At 38.9% G+C, this 5,901-nt stretch overlaps 1 non-coding gene across 1 annotated transcript; it reads left to right on the forward strand.

Annotated features, from left to right (window-relative positions):
* The first annotated feature begins 4,569 nt into the window (after positions 1-4,569).
* On the forward strand, positions 4,570-4,676 carry LOC125360314. The gene has a single exon (XR_007212704.1). It is a non-coding gene; the product is annotated as a U6 spliceosomal RNA (small nuclear RNA).
* Positions 4,677-5,901: the final 1,225 nt, after the last annotated feature.

The following is a 5,901-nucleotide window of genomic DNA, read 5'->3' on the forward strand; positions in this document are numbered from 1 at the left end:
TCTTATTTTTTCAGATATATCATAGTGTACTTCACATGTTTTAATAGTACCAGGACAGCTTTCTAAGCTGAGGGAAGATCTGTGGAGCAGCACACGGGAAGCCTGCATGCTTTGCCTCCCTGCGTTATTGTGTTTCTCCGCTAGTCCTTAACAACTCAGCTAGAAACAAGCAGTGGATTTTTTTTTCCCTCCCGACTCAGTGAGTAATTGTCTACGCTGTGGTGACAGATGTGCAATATAGCAGCTTCTTCAGGAAAAAAATTAACAGTTTGTCCAGCATGTCAGCTCGCTCTTTTTAGTGCTTGGGAGGTCTTGGCCCCATTATGTGTGATTTAGAAATTGAGGCAAGCAAAGACCAGCTGCCTGCGCTGAAAGCCTTCGTTAGTTAGCCTCATCTGCATTCCAGGACTCACTTACATCCAGAAATTGGTGGAGCCCCTCTGGCCGCAAGATGAGTATGGGCTGACAGTGCCTTGATTTGTTGAGAGAGAATAAATGGGTTTTTCAGAAGATGAGGAAATATCACCATTACTGGCCAATTTACAGCATTTTATCTGTTCTTCAAACATGTCACTTTTGTTATTGTTGCATGGTAATTACATAGTGAAACGGAAAGAAAACAAATTCTGGTTATGTATTCAGATGGATTGCAAAAATCATATAATCCTGATAAATGCCCATTTATGATACACATGGATGAAAGGTTCATTTTAATTTCGAATGGCTAGCCCAGCCGTAAATAGCATATAGGATTAAATTCCAGAGAATCTGATTACATCAAAGCAAATAGTCTTTCTCCACTTTTTCAGATACAGGGAGATGTATGAGGCATTTTCACAGACAGGATTGTCCTGAAACAATACAAAAGTGTATTCAGAATTGCAATCTCAGAAGAACTCCCAGGGAAGCTTGGGTGTCATTTTGTTCTGGAGACCAGTCAATCCTAAGGGTTTCTTGAGAAGCCAGAGGCCTCCGCTGAAGTATTTCTAACTTAGAGGAATAACCCAGTATTTTGAAACTCTCACTCTCGGTCCGTTCTCGAATCTGACTATTTGGAAGATAGAAACCAAATGCTCTGCCTTGTAAAATGTAATGTCTTTCAGATCCCTAGGCTAGTTAGCATAAAGGAAGATTGCCTAAGAAAGTTGAAGTGAGCATGCAGATGATGAAAATGCCAGAATGGGCAGGAATAAGGGGGAGCAGCACCCCAGGACCACTGCTTAAAAGTGTCAGATGTATAGACTAAGGATTAATCATTGCTTAGTAGAGGCCAAATCCTAGTCTTCATTGTTCACCTGTCAGGTGACTGTATGTGACTGCCAGCCTGAGCACTAAAGGAGCACTGGGGACCCCTTGTACCCCACCTTGCTATGGCAGGGAAAGAGGGATAGAAGATGCACACACACACACACACACACACACACACACACACACACTTAACTGTCTTGAACTGCAGGATGCATGTAATTTCCGTTTGAGATCTGTTGGCTGGAACAGCCACACTGGTCCAAGTGATTCATAGAGATTCTGCTCACAGTAGGGGAGCACATGGATATTTGATGAGCACTGACCAGTTCTGGAAAGATCCAGGCTTAAATATCAAAGCAGCATGTGCTGTATTTCATTAAAGCTAAGAGCACCATCTGTATACCACGTGCTTTAATGTTATAGGGAAGGGATGAAGGAAGGCAAGGGAAGACTATAAAAAAAATTGCATGTTGATATCCACTACTCATGGTTTTTTTTGCCCCATTTTAGAGATTGGCTAAAACATGTTTGTAAGTTTGAATGCCTAGAGATGAGAAAAGGAAAAGGAAGGAAACATACCCTAGTACTGTCCAGGACATAGTAAGTACTCTGAAGGGGTTTTGTTTTCTCTTCCTGTTTCTAATGGAGTGCTTAAGTTACTCCTATTTGTCTCCTCTTTGCCCAAAATCATGGATAAAGATTGTTGAAGAGGAGTGTTAAACACATTTTTACTTTGCTGACAGGTCCCAGTAAAAATAGTCATATTAAATAATCTTCCTAATTTCATAGCCATTGATGGGCATATCTTTAACAATTAATGCCTGTGGCCACATGTGAGATTAAGGTTTTAATACACACTAAGCTTTTAAAACCTACTGAAACATTAAAGAAAGAAAAGAAAAAGCCCAGAATTAAACTACCTAACTAATCTTTCAAAATCATCAAGCAGGTCATCTCCTCCCCTGTCCTGCCAGTTCTCTGGTGATTGCATGGCCGTTGCCTTTGTTGCTGCTCTGGTTAGAACCATAAGAACAAACTATACAACCCAGAACCCAGCACTGTTGGAGAAAGTTAGTCTATGACTCTAAAAAGAGTTCATATTTTAACAATAAGCTACTAGCTAAAGACATACCTGGAAATGCAGTGTTTTCACCGTCTTTTTTGAAAGCATATTCTAAGGCAGTGCCTACCAGACTATGGAGTATAAATGAATTACTAGAAGAATAGTTTAAACATTTGGCATTTTTAAGCTTTAATCTCAAAGAGACACCAGAGAACTTTTTCCTAGAAGAACCAGATCAGGTTCAGCTGCACATATCCCAGCTCAGTCTTCATGGTAGAACATTAATGGATCCGCTGCCTAAGCTGGGAAATACCTAGACGTTTCCACCCTTCAAGCTTCTTGAGAAATTTCTAGGGATTTCAACTGTGGATTACAATTTTGTCTGATGTGTGTCTGGTTCTGAATGCAGGAGCTATGGAGAAGTGAAGGTACAGAGGGAGAGAGGGCACAAATAAGATAAAGGAAATACTTAGAAGATCAGTGGGAACAAAAATGAAAGAGAAAGTTCCTGAGTTGGCCTCATTCTATGAGGTTGTATGATATTCTCCCCAAGACAGGAACACCACTGGGATTGTAGAGGAAAGCAGTTCTCTGTGAGAAAATGTGGCTCTCCTCTGAGAAGCACCGTGGAACTGGCCCTTATATTGCTGGACATAATACTTCCATGGAAGCCTAAACATTTTATGAGCAAACAGATGAATCAGAGGATGAGTAATTGGAGTGACACACAGATTTTTCACATTGTAGAAGAGCACAGGGTCCCTTTTAGTTAGCGTTTTCTCAAGTGCTTATTTACAGATCATTAAATACTTAACAGAGGGAAAAAAATAAAAGCTGAAGTGCTTAAGCCAGTATTTATTAAATATCCATCATGGATTCAGATAAAGCAAATCTAAAATCATAATAACAGTTAATTGTCCGGTTTTTAGATTTTATATTAGCAGAGAAGAAGGTAAAATAACAGCCTGTCCAGGTTAATACAGGACTCCAGGGCATTCTACCATGGTTATAATTCTTTTCTGAGGACTTATCCTCCATCCCACAAGGTCTCCTTTATCTTATTATAAATGTCTCCTTTTGTACAGGCTAAATTAAGAAGATTTCTGTTACTTCTATGTAATACTAATTCTCTCCTGGATAGTGGCTCGTATTTAACTGTATTATAAAACACTGGAATGGACCCTTACACTTGACCCACAGAATTTTCTTTGATTGTGCAGTCATCTAAGAATTTATAATTTTAAAGGAGCTATTGTGACTTCTAATTCTTGTGGCAATAGAGTATTTCAAAGGAATATCTCATTTCTAAATTAGATGATACAAAATGCATCATCTGTCTTTTTTTTTCTTTCTTTTTTAAATTGAGCCCAATTCTAAATCAAATTCTAACCATGCCATTCCTATCAACAGGGGAGGCCCATTATTACAGAGGATTCTAAAATTGTTTGAGAATTCTGCTTTTGAAATGTGTTCATGGATATATATATATATATTTATATATATATATATATATATATATATATCATATGCTGTTTTTCACTGAGTCACTTTGACATTCAAAAATAGCAGAGCAGGGACTTGGAATGTGACTTAGTGGTAGAGTGCTTGCCTAGCATCTATGAAGCCCTGGGTTGGCTTCCTCAGTACCACATAAACAGAAAAAGCCAGAAGTGGTGCTGTGGCTCAAGTGCTAGAGTGCTAGCCTTGAGCACAAGAAGCTCAGAAACAGTGCCCGGGCCTGAGTTCAAGCCATAGAAGTGGAAGAAAAAAAATAGCAGAACAATGTTGGGAAATATAATTTGAAGCTATATCCTTCTGTCTGTCCCATCTTGTGGCGTTCTCTCTCTCTCTCTCTCTCTCTCTCTCTCTCTCTCTCTCTCTCTCTCTCTCTCTCTCTCTCTTTCTCTCTCTATCATATACTGGAGTGGGTGAACACTCTCTCTCTCTCTCTATCATACACTGGAGTGAGTGAACCTATTGCTGGTAGCTGAGAGACTGGACAGCTGCCACTGAGGCAAAGATGGCATTCACTCACAGTGACCAGCAATTGTTCATGCATCCAGCTTACCACTAGCTTCCAACCCAAGAGTATCAGAACTCCCTTGCTAATGAGGAAGAATGAGCAAAGATACACAAAGCAACTTGAGATCCAATAGCTTGTTTCCCTTTAGAATCGGGGGGAGGGTAAGGGGGTGAGCTGTAGTGAAAGAAGAGCTGGCCAAGGGTTAAAAGATGAAGACTCAAAACTTGTCCATCCTGTGCCCGCTTCGGCAGCACATATACTAAAATTGGAACGATACAGAGAAGATTAGCATGGCCCCTGCACAAGGATGACACGCTAATTCGTGAAGCGTTCCATATTTAAAAAAAAAAAATACTTGTCCATCCTTTACCAGTTTAGAAAACTCACTGGTTTCCGTGTCCAGATTTTCAAAATGCACAGCTTTAGCAGGAAAAAAAAAAGGATAATTCTGAGTAACTCCTCTGTACTGGGGTGCTGTACATCATTTCCCAGTGAACTTCAAAGGCAACTGTGACCAGATCTCTTCAACATTTCTGGTTCATAATATTAGATGATATATATCTCTGATGCACACTAATTGGCACAAATCCCACTCCTAAATTAGCAGAAAGTCCAAATTATTTAATGCTTAAATATATTCAATGTTATTGTTTGCAGGTAATTTATTATAAGCAGCATAACTTAACATTAAAAACCATTAAATCATATAAAATCAGCTGTTGGAACTAATATTAAAATCGTTCTTTGTAAACAAACTGTATCATATCAAAGGACTTGAAATGTTTTATTACTTTAATTTTGTGTGTATAACCTGACCGGGATTAATCACTTTGAAAATACAGGCATAGAACAATGCAGCCCATTTTGTAATTACAACAAATTCGAAATTTGTGAGCGCCACGCAACTCACGTTTGGTAATACCTCTTGATATGTGTCTCGTAGCATGCCAGACTCCTGTTCATAGACACAAAGTAACATGAACTTGACAATCTAGCCTTGGACCAAAGCCCAAGCATGATTTCCCAGAACAATAAAGAAGAAAATGATGGTTTTTCTTTTAAAGAACTGGGGTCCAGGGTCAGTGCCCTTCACTCCATATGCAATTTGAAGAATTGGAATGGGTTCAGAGAAAAGTCAAGACAAATGATTAAAGGCTAAAGGGATTGACTTTAAGGAAAATATAAGCAATGAATAGTGTAGTTTGCTAAACAGTAGCCAGAAAGAGGATTTAATAACCCCAAGAATATTTTAAGGACACAAAAATCTAGAAGAAATAGGTTTCTCCCAAGAATTCCCTTTGTTTTAAAATAGGAAGAGTATATATTGGTTGGTTTAAATATTAAAAGGAAATTGGAGCTGGGTTATATGAAACAGAAACAGATCTATTTTAATGGAAAACATTAAGCCAATCAAAGGAGATAAAAAGAAATCCTACCTTGATTTTACTATAGTCCTTGGTGAGCTGGCTGACTTGGTTGAAGTCAGTAATCTGAGCCAGCTCTGGAAGTAATGGTAGGTAGAATGCTCTAACACACCAAAGATTCTGATTGCCTCTCTCCAAGCACA

Source organism: Perognathus longimembris, chromosome 11, assembly GCF_023159225.1.
Source record: "Perognathus longimembris pacificus isolate PPM17 chromosome 11, ASM2315922v1, whole genome shotgun sequence".
NCBI lineage: Eukaryota > Metazoa > Chordata > Mammalia > Rodentia > Heteromyidae > Perognathus > Perognathus longimembris.